The sequence below is a fragment of the Phyllobates terribilis genome, unplaced genomic scaffold (genome assembly GCF_046119375.1).
Source record: "Phyllobates terribilis strain yellow unplaced genomic scaffold, ASM4611937v1 Scaffold_11__3_contigs__length_659146591, whole genome shotgun sequence".
Classification (NCBI taxonomy): domain Eukaryota; kingdom Metazoa; phylum Chordata; class Amphibia; order Anura; family Dendrobatidae; genus Phyllobates; species Phyllobates terribilis.
The window spans coordinates 562217830-562234033 of record NW_027362771.1 but is presented as its reverse complement, the minus strand read 5'-3'; the positions used below and the strand labels follow the sequence as shown (position 1 = coordinate 562234033).

The following is a 16204-nucleotide window of genomic DNA, read 5'->3' as shown; positions in this document are numbered from 1 at the left end:
ACCCCACAGCATCGTATTGATGATTTTCGCTTGGAGCATGAGAGATCGAGCTGATCTGCCTGCAATGGCCAAAAATGACCTCTTCTCTGAGCACTCAGACTGCAACTGCCAGGATGCCTTGCGGTAGCGGGGGAAGGGCAGTGGTCATTTGGAACTCACCAAGGCTTAAAAAAAACTCCTCCTGGAAGCTGGGATTTCTTGGTCACCTGAGTTACTTTAACTTTGCTCAGAGGCAGTATCATAGCCCATGAGATTTAACCGAGGCGTGATTATTGCTGATTGAAAACTTTTCCCAATATTGGAACATGATGACTTGAAATAAAGTCAGCATCGGGAATTTTTGTTGGTCTCTCAAGAGATTTAATCCATGGTATGCAAATGACAGAGTGTTAGCTTCTCCCAATTGGGATTGGAAATCTTGCACCCCACAGTATCGTATTGATGATTTTTGCTTGGAACAGGAGAGAGCTAGATGATCTGCCTGCAAAGTCCAAAAATGACCACTTCCCTGAGCCCTCAGACTGCAACTCCCAGGATGCTTTGTGGCAGCGGAGGAAGGGCAGTGGTCATTTGGAACTCACCATGGCTGAAACGAGCACTTCCTGGAAGTGGGGATTTCTTGGTCACCTGAGTTACTTTAACTTTGCGCAGTAGTAGTATCGTAGCCCATGAGGTTTAACCGAGGCGTGATTATTGCTAATTGAAAACTTTTCCCAATACCTTGCCATGATGACTTGAAATACAGTAAGCATAGGCAATTTTTGTTGGTCTCTCAGGAGACTTAATCCATGGTATGCAAATGACAGAGTGTTAGCTCCTCCCTGTGGGGAAAGGAAGTTTTGCGCCCCACAGCATCGTATTGATGATTTTCGCTTGAGCAGGAGAGATCGAGCTGATCTGCCTGCAAAGGCCAAAAATGACCTCTTCTCTGAGCACTCAGACTGCAACTGCCAGGATGCCTTGCGATAGCGGGGGAAGGGCAGTGGTCATTTGGAACTCACCAAGGCTTAAACAAACTCTTCCTGGAAGCTGGGATTTCTTGGTCACCTGAGTTACTTTAACTTTGCTCAGCGGCAGTATCATAGCCCATGAGGTTTAACCGAGGCATGATTATTGCTGATTGAAAACTTTTCCCAATAGCCCGCCATGATGACTTGAAATAAAGTCAGCATCGGAAATTTTTGTTGGTTTCTCAGGAGACTTAATCCATGGTATGCAAATGACAGAGTGTTAGCTCCTCCCAGTGGGGAAAGGAAATGTTGTTCCGGACTGCATCGTATTGATGGTTTTCGCTTGGAGCAGGAGAGAGCGAGCTGATCTGCCCGCAATGGCCAAAAATGACCTCTTCCCTGAGCCCTCAGATTGCAACTGCCAGGATGCCTTGCGGTAGCGGCGGAAGAGCAGTGGTCATTTGGAACTCACCATGGCTTAAACGAGCTCTTCCTGGAAGTGGAGATTTCTTGGTCACCTGAGTTACTTTAACTTTGCGCAGTGGCAGTATTGTAGCCCATGAGGTTTAACCGAGGCGTGTTTATTGCTAATTGAAATCTTTTCCCAATATCCTGCCATGATGACTTGAAATACAGTCAGTATAGGCAATTTTTTTTGGTCTCTCTGGAGACTTAATCCATGGTGTGCAAATGACTGAGTGTTAGCTCCTCCCAGTGGGAAAGGAAGTCTTGCGCCTCACAGCATCGTATTGATGATTTTTGCTTGGAGCAGGAGAGATCGAGCAGATCTGCCTGCAATGGCCAAAAATGACCTCTTGTGTGCGCACTCAGACTGCAACTGCCAGGATGCCTTGCGGTAGCTTGGGAAGGGCAGTGGTCATTTGGAACTCACCAAGGCTTAAGCAAACTCTATCTGAAAGCTGGGATTTTTTGGTCACCTGAGTTACTTTAACTTTGCGCAGTGTCAGTATCGTAGCCCATGAGGTTTAACCGAGGCGTGATTATTGCTGATTGAAAACTTTTCCCAATAGCCCGCCATGATGACTTGAAATACAGTCAGCATCGGAAATTTTTGTTGGTCTCTCAGGAGACTTAATCCATGGTATGCAAATGACAGAGTGTTAGCTCCTCCCAGTGGGGAAAGGAAATGATGTTCCGGACTGCATCGTATTGATGGTTTTCGCTTGTAGCAGGAGAGAGCGAGCTGATCTGCCCGCAATGGCCAAAAATGACCTCTTCCCTGAGCCCTCAGATTGCAACTGCCAGGATGCCTTGCGGTAGCGGCGGAAGGGCAGTGGTCATTTGGAACTCTCCATGGCTTAAACGAGCTTTTCCTAGAACCTGGTATTTCTTGGTCACCTGAGTGAGTTACCTTAACTTTGCGCAGTGGTAGTATCGTAGCCCATGAGGTTTAACCGAGACGTGATTATTGCTAACTGAAAACTTTTCCCAATATCCTGCCATGATGACTTGAAATACAGTCAGCATAGGGAATTTTTTTTGGTCTCTCAGGAGACTTAATCCATAATATGCAAATGACTGAGTGTTAGCTCCTCCTAATTGGGAAAGGAAATCTTGCACCCCACAGCATCGTATTGATGATTTTCGCTTGGAGCAGGAGAGATCGAGCTGATCTGCATGCAATGGCCAAAAATGACCTCTTCCCTGAGCACTCAGACTGCAACTCCCAGGATGCTTTGCGGCAGCGGAGGAAGGGCAGTGGTCATTTGGAACTCACCATGGCTTAAACAAGCTTTTCCTAGAACCTGGGATATCTTGGTCACCTAAGTTACTTTAACTTTGCGCAGTGGCAGTATCGTAGCCCATGAGGTTTAACCGAGGCGTGATTATTGTTAATTGAAAACTTTTCCCAATATCCTGCCATGATGACTTGAAATACAGTCAGCATAGGCAATTTTTGTTGGTCTCTCAGGAGACTTAATCCATGGTATGCAAATGACAAAGTGTTAGCTACTCCCAGTGGGGAAAGGAAATGTTGTTCCGCACTGCATCGTAGTGATGGTTTTCGCTTGGAGCAGAAGAGAGCGAGCTGATCTGCCCGCAATGGTCAAAAATGACCTCTTCCCTTAGCCCTCAGACTGCAACTGCCAGGATGCCTTGCGGTTGCGGGGGAAGGGCAGTGGTCATTTGGAACTCACCATGGCGTAAACGAGCTGTTCCTGGAAGTGGGGATTTCTTGGTTACCTGAGTTACTTTAACTTTGCGCAGTGGCAGTATCGTAGCCCATGAGGTTTAACCGAGGTGTGATTATTGCTAATTGAAAACTTTTCCCAATATCCCGCCATGATGACTTGAAATACAGTCAGCATCGGCAATTTTTGTTGGTCTCTCAGGAGACTTAATCCATCGTATGCAAATGACAGACTGTTAGCTCCTCCCAATTGGGAAAGGAAATCTTGCGCCCCACTGCATCGTATTGATGATTTTCGCTTGCAATAGGAGAGAGCTAGATGATCTGCCTGCAATGTTCAAAAATGACCTCTTCCCTGAGCCCTCAGACTGCAACTGCCAGGATGCCTTGCGGCAGCTGGTGAAGGGCTTGGTCATTTGGAACTCACCATGGCTTAAACAAGCTCTTCCTGGAAGTGGGGATTTCTTGGTCACCTGTGTTACTTTAACTTTGCGCAGTGGCAGTATCGTAGCCCATGAAGTTCAACCGAGGCATGATTATAGCTAATTGAAAACTTTTCCCAATAGCCTGCCATGATGATTTGAAATACAGTCAGCATCGGCAATTTTTCTTGGTCTCTCAGGAGACTTAATCCATGGTATGCAAATGACAGAGTGTTAGCTCCTCCAAGTGGGTAAAGGAAACGTTGTTCTGCACTGCATCGTATTGATGGTTTTCGCTTGGAGCAGGAGAGAGCAAGCTGATCTGCCCGCAATGGCCAAAAATGACCTCTTCCCTGAGCCCACAGACTGCAACTGCCAGGATGCTTTGCGGCAGCGGGGGAAGGGCAGTGGTCATATGGAACTCACCATGGCTTAAAGGAGCTCTTCCTGGAAGGGCAGATTTCATGGTCACCTGAGTTACTTTAATTTTGCGCAGTGGCAGTATCGTAGCCCATGAGGTTTAACCGAGGCGTGATTATTGCTAATTGAAAACTTTTCCCAATAGCCCGCCATGATGATTGGAAATACAGTCAGCATTGACAATTTTTGTTGGTATCTCAGGAAACTTAATCCATGGTATGCAAATTACAGAGTATTTGCTCCTCTCAGTGGGGAAAGGAAATCTTGTTCTGCACTGCATCGTATTGATGGTTTTCGCTTGGAGCAGGAGAAAGCGAGCTGATCTGCCCGCAATGGCCAAAAATGACCTCTTCCCTGAGCCCTCAGACTGCAACTGCCAGGATGCCTTGCGGCAGCGGGGGAAGGGCAGTGGTCATATGGAACTCACCATGGCTTAAAGGAGCTCTTCCTGGAAGGGCAGATTTCATGGTCACCTGAGTTACTTTAACTTTGCGCAGTGGCAGTATCGTAGCCCATGAGGTTTAACCGAGGCGTGATTATTGCTAATTGAAAACTTTTCCCAATATCCCGCCATGATGATATGAAATACAGTCAGCATTGACAATTTTTGTTGGTATCTCAGGAGACTTAATCCATGGTATGCAAATGACAGAGTATTTTCTCATCTCAGTGGGGAAAGGAAATCTTGTTCCGCACTGCATCGTATTGATGGTTTTCACTTGGAGCAGGAGAGAGCGAGCTGATCTGCCCGCAATGGCCAAAAATGACCTCTTCCCTGAGTCCTCAGACTGCAACTGCCAGGATGCCTTGCGGCAGCGGGGGAAGGGCAGTGGTCATTTGGAACTCTCCATGGCTTAAACGAGCTCTTCCTGGAAGTGGGGATTTCATGGTCACCTGAGTTACCTTAACTTTGCGCAGTGGCAGTATCGTAGCCCATGAGATTTAACCGAAGCGTGATTATTGCTAATTGAAAACTTTTCCCAATTGCTCGCCATGATGTCTTGAAATACAGTCAGCATCGGCAATTTTTGTTGGTCTCTCAGAAGACTTAATCCATGGTATGCAAATGACAGAGTGTTAGCTCTTCCCACTTGGGAAAGAAATCTTGTACCCCACTGCATCCTAGTGATGATTTTTGCTTGGAACAGGAGAGAGCTAGATGATCTGCCTGCAATGGACAAAAATGATCTCTTCCCTGAGCCCTCAGACTGCAACTCCTAGGATGCTTTGTGGCAGCGGAGGAAGGGCAGTGGTCATTTGGAACTCACCATGGCTTAAACGAGCACTTCCTGGAAGTGGGGATTTCTTGGTCACCTGAGTTAGTTTAACTTTCCGCAGTGGCAGTATCGTAGCCCATGAGGTATAACCGAGGCGTGATTATTGCTAATTGAAAACTTTTCCCAATACCCTGCCATGATGACTTGAAATACAGTCAGCATCGGCAATTTTTGTTGGTCTCTCAGGAGACTTAAACTATGGTATGCAAATGACAGAGTGTTAACTCCTCCCAGTGGGGAAAGGAAATCTTGCGCTCTACAGCATCGTATTGATGATTTTCGCTTGGAGCAGGAGAGATCGAGTTGATCTGCCTGCCTTGGCCAAAAATGACCTTTTTCCTGAGCACTCAGACTGCAACTCCCAGGATGCTTTGCGGCAGCGGAGGAAGGGCAGTGGTCATTTCGAACTCACCACGGCTTAAACAAGCTTTTCCTAGAACCTGGGATTTCTTAGTCACCTGAGTTACTTTAATTTTGTGCAGTGGCAGTATCGTAGCCCATGAGGTTTAACCGAGGCGTGATTATTGCTAATTGAAAACTTTTCCCAATATCCTGCCATGATTACTTGAAATACAATCAGCATAGGCAATTTTTGTTGGTCTCTCAGGAGACTTAATCCATGGTATGCAAATTACAGAATGTTATCTCCTCCCAGTGGGGAAAGAAAATGTTGTTCCTCTCTGCATCGTATTGATAGTTTTCTTTTGGAGCAGGAGAGAACGAGCTCATCTGCCTGCTGTGGCTAAAAATGACCTCTTCCCTGAGCCCTCAGACTGCAACTGCCAGGATTCCTTGGGGTAGCGGGGGAAGGACAGTGGTCATTTGATACTCACCATAGCTTAAACGAGCTCTTCCTGGAAGCTGGGATTTCATGGTCACCTGAGTTACTTTAACTTTGCGCAGTGGCAGTATCGTAGCCCTTGAGGTTTAACCAAGGCGTGATTATTGCTAATTGAAAACTTTTCCCAATATCCCGCCATGATGACTTGAAATACAGTTTGCATAGGCAATTTTTGTTGGTCTCTCAGAAGACTTAATCCATGGTATGCAAATGACAGAGTGTTAGCTCCTCTCAGTGGGGAAAGGGAATGTTGTTCCGCACTGCATCGTATTGATGGTTTTCGCTTGGAGCAGGAGAGAGAGATCTTATCTGCCCGCAATGGCCAAAAATGACCTCTTCCCTGAGCCCTCAGAGTGCAACTCCCAGGATGCATTGTGGCAGTGGAGGAAGAGCAGTGGTCATTTGGAACTCACGATGGCTTAAACGAGCTCTTCCTGGAAGTGGGGATTTCTTGGTCACCTGAGTTACTTTAACTTTGCGCAGTGGCAGTATCGTAGCCCATGAGGTTTAACCGAGGCGTGATTATTGCTAATTGAAAACTTTTCCAAATATCCCGCCAAGATGACTTGAAATACAGTCAGCATAGGCAATTTTTGTTGGTCTCTCAGGAGACTTAATCCATGGTATGCAAATGTCAGAGTGTTATTTCCTCCCAGTGGGGAAAGGAAATGTTGTGCCACACTGCATAGTATTGATGGTTTTTGCTTGGAGCAGGAGAGATCGAGCTGATCTACCCGCAATGGCCAAAAATGACCTCTTCCCTGAGCCCTCAGACTGCCACTGCCAGGATGCTTTGCAGCAGCGGAGGTAGGGCAGTGGTCGTTTGGAACTCACCATGGCGTAAGCGATCTTTTCCTGGAAGTGGGGATTTCTTGGTCACCTGAGTTACTTTAACTTTGCGCAGTGGCAGTATCGTAGCCCTTGAGGTTTATCCGAGGCGTGATTATTGCTAATTGAAAATTTTTCCCAATGCCCTGCCATGATAACTTGAAATACAGTCGGCATCAGCAATTTTTGTTGGTCTCTCAGGAGACTTAATCTGTGGTATGCAAATGACAGAGTGTTAGTTCCTCTCAGTGGGGAAAGGAAATGTTGTGCAACACTGCATAGTATTGATAGTTTTTGCTTGGAGCAGGATAGATCGAGCTGATCTGCCCGCAATGTCCAAAAATGACCTCTTTCCTGAGCACTCAGACAGCAACTCCCAGGATGCTTTGCGGCAGCGGAGGAAGGGCAGTGGTCATTTGGAACGCACCATGGCTTAAACGAGCTCTTCCTGGAAGTGGGGATTTCTTGTTCACCTGAGTACCTTTAACTTTGCGGAGTGGCAGTATCGTAGCCCATGAGTAGTGTTGAGCCACCCCCGTAGTGTTCGAGTTCGGTTCGGTTCGTCGAACACCCGTGTGTTCGCCGAACTGTTCGTCGAACACCTTCGAACACCGTTAAAACCAATGGCAGGCAAACAAAAATACATAGAAACACATAGAAAACACCTTCAAAGGTGTCCAAAAGCTGACAAACTGCTCAGAAGACATAACTAACACATGGAAAAGTGACAAGTACATATAGTCATGCGAAAATAAAAGAGGTGGAGGAGTAAAAGGAGGGGGAGACACAGTTATAGGCATGTCATGCCCTTCTAAAATCCAAAAAGTGAGAAGCTGACACGGCCAGTCCGCTCCTGCCCGTGCCACCTCCGTGTCGCCGGGTTTGTGCCAGAGCCGCGGTGAACCCTGATGGCCAGCCCCCCTCTCCCAATACTGGTGCCTGTCCGCTGGTGGGTCGAGCGAGCCCCCCTGTGGTGGAGGCAGCTCTAAGCTTTTTAATTTAAATTGTCTCTCTAATTTTAATGAATACACTTTAAATCCATTTACAAGGATCTATTGGAGGGCAAGTCTCATGCCAGCAGCCGCGTAATTCCAGCTCCAGTAGCGTCCACTAAAGCTGCTGCAGTTAAAAAGCTTTTATAAGGATCGAGCTCGGCTGTCCACCGCAAGGCATCCTACTGCCAGTCCCAGCCCCTATGCCTTGGGGTGCCTCCTGATGCTCTTCACTGAGTATCCCATGGTCCCGAAGCATTTCCTTTGAAAAAATTAAGTGTCTAAACTACAGGTGGTGTAGCTTGCTTAACAGCCGGGATAATCCGCTGACTAGCAGACACTGCTACTAGGCACAAAGTATTTCCTGGGCTAGATGCAGTTAAAAATTTGTAATTAGATACTCTCGTTGGATGCTGAGAAAGCATTCCATAGAGTCTCCTGGCACGCCATATATGATTCTCTTAAAAAGCTTGGGGTAGGGGTCTAGGGGACCCTTTTATAGCCAAAATCATGGCCCTGTATCACAATACGTCACCTAGGCTGAAGATAAATGGAACTGTAGCACCCTGAGGGCTCGGTTGCTACAGAGGTATTGCACCTCACCCAGAGGTATGATATCTCACTCTCAGGTAAGGATGGAGTGTGGATCAGGACCCGACACCTGCATGCATTACACCACATTGCCGTGGGGCAGAGCGACCAATATGCCTCTGAGATGGGCACGACAGTCCCTGTCCCTGGCTGGAGTGGGGGGAGGGAACACTGAGGAAGGGGAACCCTGTAGTGCAGGAGCAGGGAGGAAGCAGTTCCTGGGTGCATTGAGAAGGGAGTATAAAATGTGGGCACCATCTTAGTTCAGTGCAGAGAAGTCTGAGCAGAAGTGGCAGGGAGCAGGGGCTCTGCATGAGCTCTGCTCCGGAGGCGGGCCTAGTAACAGAGGACAAGGCCTGGAAGAGGGAGAAGGAAGGAAGAGGAGCGGAGAAGGCTCCAGGAACGAGGAATGAAGGGATCCCAGGGGTGCGGACGGGCGAGTCGCCACCGCACGCCCGAATCCACCTGCGTGGAGGGGTCAAGCCAAAGGGGGAGACCGGTCCCCGAAACTAGTGGAGGCAGGAAACGACCCTCAGCTAGAAACCGGAGGCTCTGACATTTTATGTGGCGCAGCCCCTCGATACACCCGCTAGGAAGGCACCACATAGGGTCAGGGAAACTGGCGCCAAGTTTACCAAGAGGAGGCCCGAGGCAGCCGGACAGAAGGGTTGGTAAGAAAGGCCAGACAAAGGACACACAAAGGGGGTCCTGTGAAGCGCTCCAAAGTTATCTGGGAGTTGTCTGAGCCCCTCACCTGGTGAGCACAGTACGACGTGGGCAGCCGTTACCTGCAGACGTGGTCTGGATAATAAGAACTGTGAGTAAAGGCCCTGGACTGCATCACTGACTCCGTGTCGTTACTGCTGCTGCCCTGCACCATCACCCCCATCCTCCGCATACACTGCCCTGAGGCTATACTCCTCCCGTGGGGAGTTATGCTACGCTCTGCTGCACCCACAACACCAGCCTCAGCGGTCTGCCCTGCAGCGGCGGTTCACTCTGACCGCAATCCACGGGTGGCGTAGTCGGACATTTAAACATCAAAACCACATAAATAGTTCCGCCATTGGTTTGACCACCCTGAGCCACGGAACCGGGTCGCCGCCACGAAGACTACAACCACCAGCATCCACCAAAAAAGGTCCGGCTCCGGGTGTCCCAAGGCCCAGGGGGTGCATCAGAACATTTTCATCACCTTTCACAATCACCAATGGGACAAGGCAGGGATGTCCTCTGTCCCCTCTCTTATACATCCTAGTGACGGAGCACCTGCTCTCATCAATTCGCCATAACCCCAATATTAGGTGGATTGAGGTGGGAGGCACCGAGTACAAGTGCTCTCTATTTGCTGATGATGTCCTAGTATATATCACTCAATCACATATATCCATCCATGCTGTTATGGCTGAAATAGATCACTTTGTTACATGGTCAAATTTTAAAATCAATGCAGCGAAGTCTGAGGCCCTTGATGTCTCCCTCCCCAAATCCATATAGGATTCCATCCAGTCCAACTTTCCCTTTGCCTGGCCCTCACAGGGTATCAAATACTTAGGAATTCCTATTCATAGAGACCTCTCCCATCTATGTTATCTTAATTTTGGGCCCTTTATTGAACAACTCCATACAGACCATGGTTGGCAAGTTAGAACTGTAAGATTCACTACGTGAACCACTGGTGTTTTGTGGAAAAGCACATGTACACTGCGTTCCAAATTATTATGCAAAAAGTGTTTAGGAGTGATAAGGGAAGAATTTGTTTGTTTGTCAGTTAAACTCATTGATGGTGATGTGTGTCAGGGCTCTTTATATCACTGTAAGCAATTGCAGACACCTGTGCTAATTAGTTTGGCAGGTGTGTCCAATGAAAGGCAAGACTACTTAAGAAGGTTGTCTCACATTATTAAGCAGCCTACATTTTCTGCCAAAATGGGAAAGAAAAAGGATGTGTCGGCTGCTGAGAAGCAACAAATTGTGGAGTGTTTAGGTCAAGGCATGACTACAATCAACATTGTGCGATGATCAGGATGAAGTGTCTTGGCAATCAAGAAGTATGTAGCTGATTCACAGTACACACGTGTGCGTGCTGATAAGGGCAAATTGAGGACTCTTTCCTACAGGCAATTACGTCAGGTTGAAACAGCAGCGGCAAAAAAGCCTTGTCATAGCAGCAGACAAGTTTTTGAAGCTGCTTGTGCCTCCAACGTCCCCCGAACAACAAGATGCAGGGTCCTTCAGAGGTTTGCAGCTGTGCATACGCCATCCTGTCGACCTCCTCTATCCACTTCACACAAGCAGAAACGGCTTCAGTGGGCCAAACATTACATGAAGACTGATTTCAAAACTGTTTTGTTCACGGATGAGTGCCATGCAGCGCTCGATGGTCCAGATGGATGGAGTGGAGGATGGCTGGTTGATGGACACCCCACGCAAACACGGCTACAGCGCCAACAAGGAGGAGGTGGAGTAATGTTTTGGGCTGGAAACATGGGGAGAGAGATTGTCGGCCCCTTTAGGATCCCTGAAGGCGCTAAAGATGAACTCCATAATGTATGTGGATTTTCTCAAACAGCACTTCCTGCCATGGTTCAAGAAGAAGAACCGTGTATTTCACAGCAAGATCATTTTTCTGCATGATAATGCACCATCTCATGCTGCACATAAAACATCTGCATCTCTGGCTGATATGGGCATAAAAGGGGACAAACTTATGGTGTGACCCCCATGCTCTCCTGACCTGTACCCCATTCAGAACCTTTGGAGCATCATTAAAAGGAGTGTCTATGATGGCGGGAGGCAGTTCACATCTAAGCAACAGCTCTGGGAGGATATTCTGTCCTCATGCAAAACAATTGAAGCAGAAACCATCCAAAACCTGACAAATTCAATGGACGAGAGAGTTCAGAAGCTCCTTTCGAACAAGGGGTCCTATGTGAAAATGTAACATCACCTAGAATAAAGTTTTGAGTTGAAAACTGCTTGATTTCAGTTTCTAACAACCTGCTAATGCTTATAATTTCAAAAATGACCATTTTTTTGGTCTTTATTAAAATGAAAAGGTTGATCGAAAAGTTTGGGGGATCTAAGAGTGTGGCAACCCAGTAGTCATGATTACTTCGAATTCTGACAATATGAGGGTCATGCTGCAGGTAGTGCAGCAAGAAGGCACTTATGTGTTTTGCGCATCTCGGAGCCCCAAAATTATTTTCCGTGCTAGATGCAGCTAAAAATTATTATTAATTTTAAATCTGGTGAAGCTTTAGTATAGATGGCCTAATAGGATCAGTGCTGCACACTGCTACAAAGCCCAAATTATTTTCCAGTCAAGATACAGATAAACATGATTAGTAATTTTAAATCTGGTGGAGCTTATTATAGATGGCCTAATAGAATCAGTGCTGCACACTGCTACAAAGCCCAAATTATTTTTCAGCCAAGATACAGATAAACATGATTAGTAATTTGAAAGCTTAAAACGGTTGGTAGGGTGATTTTAACCAATCATCAAGCTTTTACTCTCCCCAGGATGACACAGGGGTAGAAAAGTCGTTTCGGATCCATGATTTGTTCATCTTTATGAACGTGAGTCTGTCTACATTATCAGTGGAGAGCCGCGTGCGCTTATCTGTCAGCACACCACCAGCAGCGCTGAACACACGTTCAGACAGAACGCTGGCTGCAGGGCATGACAAGATCTCCAAGGCGTAAGTGGCTAGCTCCGGCCATTTATCCAGATTGGAAGCCCAAAAAGAGCAAGGGTCCAGTGACACAGTCGTGGCTTCAATGTTTACTTGGAGATACTCCTGTACCATCGTCTCTAGGCGTTGACTATGTGTCAGACTTCTTGTCTCCTGTGGCCTTGCAAAGGATGGGCTAAAAAAGTGGTGAAATGATTCCGCAAAATTGATGTTACCAGCAGATACTGTGGTTCTGTTACGGTTTGAGTGCTGAACACTTGACGGTCCCACGGTTGGCAAGTTGGAACTGTGAGATTCACTACGTGCACCACTGGTATTTTGTGGAAAAGCACATGTAAGATTCTGCAACAGTCTCTGCTGATACTCCTGCATGCGTGCATCCCTTTCTATGGCAGGAATAATTTCTGCAAATTTACTTTTGTACCGGGGATCTAACAGTGTGGCAACCCAGTAGTCAGGATTATTTCTAATTCTCACAATTCGAGGGTAATGTTGCAGGTAGTGTAGCAAGAAGGCACTCATGTGTGTTGCGCATCCAGGAGCACCAAGTCCCTGTTGTGTTGGTGGCGAGGTAACAATCATGCTTCCTTCCTCTGTCCTCTCCCCCCAACCTCGCACAACAGAAATGTGATCAAGGTCTCCCTCATCTGATGAGTCTTCCATCAGTTCGTCCTCCACTTCCTCCTGGGTTCCTGCACCTTCCTCACTAGTTTGGCTGCTACCATGCGCCCTGGTAAAACCATCTCCCCCACCCTCACATGCCTGCCGCCTTGGTGCTGCCGACCGTCTGGACCTTGCAGATGTTAGCCCTTCCGCATACAACTCCTCCTCCTCTACTTCCTCCACCTCCTCTTGTGCCACCACCTGACTCCGAATTCTGTTTAACATGTGCTCCAGCATGTAAATCACCGGAATAGTCATGCTGATAATGGCATCGTCAGCACTAAACATCTTCGTCGCCATTTCAAAACTGTGCAGAAGGGTGCATAGGTCCCTGATCTGAGACCACTCCTCCAGCGTGATTTGCCCCACCTCTGAATCTCGTTGGCCCAGGCTATACGTCAGAACGTATTGCACCAGGGCTTGTCGGTGCTGCCACAGTCGCTGCAACATGTGCAGAGTTGAATTCCACCGGGTAGGCACATCGCATTTTAGCCGGTGAAGTGGCAGGCCCAACGACTTCTGTAGAGATGTAAGTCGCTGAGCTGCGGGATGCGAACGGCGGAAGTGAGCACACAGCGACCGTGCCCTCTGCAGAAGGCCATCTAGTCTGGGATAGTGGGCTAAAAATTGCTGGACAACCAGGTTCAACACGTGAGCCATACAAGGCACGTGTGTGACATTGCCCCGGCGAAGGGCCGCACCCAGGTTTGCAGCATTGTCGCACACGGCCTTCCCTGGTTTCAGGTCCAGTGGAGACAACCATTCATGAAATTGGTTCTCCAGAGCTGACCACAACTCCTCAGCTGTGTGACTCACATTTCCCAGACATTTCAATGTAAAAACCGCCTGATGACGTTGAGCCCTACTGCCAGCATAGTAAGGAGGTGTGCAGGATCCCTTCTGCACAGTTAGAAAGCTTGTGGCATGACCAGACAGGCTTTGGGTGCAGGTGGAAGACCGAGAGGAGTTTGAGGAGGCAGAAGCAGTGGAGGAACTTTGACATAAAGAGGATTGACGCACAACTCGTGGGGACGGCAAGACTTGGACAGCAGCCCCTTGTCCTGCTGTCACCATAGTTACCCAGTGCCCAGTCAGCGACATGTAACGCCCCTGTTCATGCCTACTCGTCCAAGTGTCTGTGGTGAAATGCACCCTGTCACACACAGAGTTTCTCAAAGAAGCGGTGATGTTGTGTGCGACATGCTGGTGGAGCGCAGGCACACCTTTCTTTGAGAAGTAGTGCCAACTGGGCATCTGGTACTGGGGCACTGCGACGGACATAAGGTCTCGAAAATCCTCTGTGTCCACCAGGCGGAAAGGCAGCATTTCTGTAGCCAAGAGCTTGCAGATGGTGAAATTCAACCTCTTAGCTTTCTCATGGCTAGGAGGAAATGGTCTTTTACTTGTCCACATCTGAGGGACCGAGGGCTGGCTATTGTGCTTAGACGGGGTTGATAAGGGTGTCCCCGGCAAACTGCCGGTCTGTGAGGAAGATGCAGGCGGACATGTTAGGTTGCCTTGATCCAAAGGTGGTGCTATCGATGTCGGACAGCGCTCAACACCAGCTGGTGTTACCACCTCCAAAGAAAATGATGACCTGCCAATCACGCTGGCTGTTGCGGGTAAAGAGGTGGCAGGTCTGTGCCCCAAAACAGGTGTGACTGCTGTCCCCCCAGTCACAGAGGATGAAGAGGCCGTGGATGCACAAGATATGGCAGACGGTGGTTGGCCCGGCCGGCTAGGCCGCATTGTAGCACACTGAGCTTCCCACTGCAATTTATGCTTCATGTCCATGTGCCGGTTCATGCATGAAGTACTCAAACTATGTATTTTTTGGCCTCTACTTAGCTTTTGTTGACAAATGTTACAGATAACACGAGTTGGGTCATCTTTATCGATCTGAAAAAATGCCCAGGCTATGCAAGGCTTAGCACCCATGCGACCTGAAGAGCCACCACAACTTGTGGTGAGAGGCAGAGTTGTGTTTGAGGATGCAGTTGTTGACGTGCTTCCAGTACTACGTCTCTGTCCAGGAAGGCGCAACCTGACCTCGTCGTCACTAGCATCTTCCTCCACCTCCTCTGCTGACCTCATCTCTTGGCTGACTGTGGGTTGACAGTAAGTGGGATCTCCAACCTCATCATCATCACCCTGTGCGTTATCACACCCGTCATCCTCAGAGCCAACCTGTTCCTGCCCTGACAAAAAACTAAAGTTGTCGCTCCAATCAGGTATTTGAGTCTTATCATCGTCTTCCTCATTGTCTCCACCAACAGGAGTTACAGTTTGGGAATGAGGGTCTACATTATGGTCAGAACCTTCTTCGTCTGGTCCTGGATCCGACTCATAAAGATTCTGGGCATCAGTGCAGATCATTTCCTCGTCTGGATTCACAGAAGCGCTGGAGTCGACCTCTGATTCCCAGGCTATAGTATGAGTAAACAGCTCTGCAGACTAAACCATCTGTTCTACATCATACTCAGACGGGCAGCTGGAGATTTGGGAGCTGTGAGGAAGCAAGTGCGATTGGGGTGACACCTTTGAGGACTGGAGTATTTGTGATGTTGAAGTTGATGTGGAGGAGAGCCCACTTAAAGGAGCACTTGATATCCGTTGAAGCACCTGCTGTTTTCGTGCCTCATCTGGAATTTGTAGCGATTGGCGTGGCCGTAAGAAAGGGATCTTATCACATTGTCCGCTAAAAGAAGTAGACATTTTAGTTTGGCTGGAAGATGGTCTTTCTTCTGCAGATGTTACTGTTGCTTTAACACCTACCCCACGGACACAACCTTTTTTCCCCTTCCCAACACGCCTATTCCCCTTTCCACCAGCAGCAGGCCTTTTTCCACTCATTTTGGTGGTTAACTAATTCACAACTCTGGAGTTGTTTGCACAAAAAAACAATGGATGGGAACCGAGCAGAGCTGAGTGGCCAAACTGTGGTATTAGGCCAAAACTATTGGCTGGGTTAGATGCAGAAAAAAATTATATTCAATTTGCAACCTGATGGAGGTCTGTATAGATGGATTAATAGAACAAGTCCTACACACAGCTAGAAGCCCAATATTTTTTCAGAGGTAGATGCAGAAAAAAATATATTCAGTTTGCAACCTGATGGAGGTCTGTATAGATGGATTAATAGAACAAGTCCCACACACAGCTAGAAGCCCAATATTTTTTCAGAGGTAGATGCAGAAAAAAGTATATTCAGTTTGCAACCTGATGGAGGTCTGTATAGATGGATTAATAGAACAAGTCCCACACACAGCTAGAAGCCCAATATTTTTTTCAGAGCTAGATGGAGAAAAAAATTATATTCAATTTGCAACCTGATGGAGGTCAGTATAGATGGACTAATAGAATGATGCTA

At 47.7% G+C, this 16204-nt stretch overlaps 17 non-coding genes across 17 annotated transcripts; all 17 read left to right on the top strand.

Annotated features, from left to right (window-relative positions):
* The first annotated feature begins 218 nt into the window (after positions 1-218).
* LOC141167905 (U4 spliceosomal RNA) lies at positions 219-359 on the top strand. The gene has a single exon (XR_012251687.1). It is a non-coding gene; the product is annotated as a U4 spliceosomal RNA (small nuclear RNA).
* A 280-nt stretch (positions 360-639) lies between these two features.
* On the top strand, positions 640-780 carry LOC141168484 (U4 spliceosomal RNA). Its single transcript, XR_012252220.1, has one exon. It is a non-coding gene; the product is annotated as a U4 spliceosomal RNA (small nuclear RNA).
* Positions 781-1059: 279 nt separating this feature from the next.
* Positions 1060-1200, top strand: LOC141168368 (U4 spliceosomal RNA). The gene has a single exon (XR_012252105.1). It is a non-coding gene; the product is annotated as a U4 spliceosomal RNA (small nuclear RNA).
* Positions 1201-1480: 280 nt separating this feature from the next.
* Positions 1481-1621, top strand: LOC141167759 (U4 spliceosomal RNA). Its single transcript, XR_012251550.1, has one exon. It is a non-coding gene; the product is annotated as a U4 spliceosomal RNA (small nuclear RNA).
* Positions 1622-1900: 279 nt separating this feature from the next.
* Positions 1901-2041, top strand: LOC141168355 (U4 spliceosomal RNA). The gene has a single exon (XR_012252093.1). It is a non-coding gene; the product is annotated as a U4 spliceosomal RNA (small nuclear RNA).
* Positions 2042-2325: 284 nt separating this feature from the next.
* On the top strand, positions 2326-2466 carry LOC141167846 (U4 spliceosomal RNA). The gene has a single exon (XR_012251633.1). It is a non-coding gene; the product is annotated as a U4 spliceosomal RNA (small nuclear RNA).
* Positions 2467-2746: 280 nt separating this feature from the next.
* Positions 2747-2887, top strand: LOC141168201 (U4 spliceosomal RNA). The gene has a single exon (XR_012251947.1). It is a non-coding gene; the product is annotated as a U4 spliceosomal RNA (small nuclear RNA).
* Positions 2888-3167: 280 nt separating this feature from the next.
* LOC141167813 (U4 spliceosomal RNA) lies at positions 3168-3308 on the top strand. Its single transcript, XR_012251601.1, has one exon. It is a non-coding gene; the product is annotated as a U4 spliceosomal RNA (small nuclear RNA).
* A 279-nt stretch (positions 3309-3587) lies between these two features.
* Positions 3588-3728, top strand: LOC141167816 (U4 spliceosomal RNA). The gene has a single exon (XR_012251605.1). It is a non-coding gene; the product is annotated as a U4 spliceosomal RNA (small nuclear RNA).
* A 280-nt stretch (positions 3729-4008) lies between these two features.
* On the top strand, positions 4009-4149 carry LOC141168490 (U4 spliceosomal RNA). The gene has a single exon (XR_012252226.1). It is a non-coding gene; the product is annotated as a U4 spliceosomal RNA (small nuclear RNA).
* A 280-nt stretch (positions 4150-4429) lies between these two features.
* On the top strand, positions 4430-4570 carry LOC141167648 (U4 spliceosomal RNA). The gene has a single exon (XR_012251441.1). It is a non-coding gene; the product is annotated as a U4 spliceosomal RNA (small nuclear RNA).
* A 280-nt stretch (positions 4571-4850) lies between these two features.
* Positions 4851-4991, top strand: LOC141167805 (U4 spliceosomal RNA). Its single transcript, XR_012251594.1, has one exon. It is a non-coding gene; the product is annotated as a U4 spliceosomal RNA (small nuclear RNA).
* A 279-nt stretch (positions 4992-5270) lies between these two features.
* LOC141168273 (U4 spliceosomal RNA) lies at positions 5271-5411 on the top strand. Its single transcript, XR_012252015.1, has one exon. It is a non-coding gene; the product is annotated as a U4 spliceosomal RNA (small nuclear RNA).
* Positions 5412-5691: 280 nt separating this feature from the next.
* On the top strand, positions 5692-5832 carry LOC141168527 (U4 spliceosomal RNA). The gene has a single exon (XR_012252261.1). It is a non-coding gene; the product is annotated as a U4 spliceosomal RNA (small nuclear RNA).
* A 280-nt stretch (positions 5833-6112) lies between these two features.
* Positions 6113-6253, top strand: LOC141168520 (U4 spliceosomal RNA). Its single transcript, XR_012252254.1, has one exon. It is a non-coding gene; the product is annotated as a U4 spliceosomal RNA (small nuclear RNA).
* Positions 6254-6533: 280 nt separating this feature from the next.
* On the top strand, positions 6534-6674 carry LOC141168098 (U4 spliceosomal RNA). The gene has a single exon (XR_012251850.1). It is a non-coding gene; the product is annotated as a U4 spliceosomal RNA (small nuclear RNA).
* Positions 6675-6954: 280 nt separating this feature from the next.
* Positions 6955-7095, top strand: LOC141167775 (U4 spliceosomal RNA). The gene has a single exon (XR_012251565.1). It is a non-coding gene; the product is annotated as a U4 spliceosomal RNA (small nuclear RNA).
* Positions 7096-16204: the final 9109 nt, after the last annotated feature.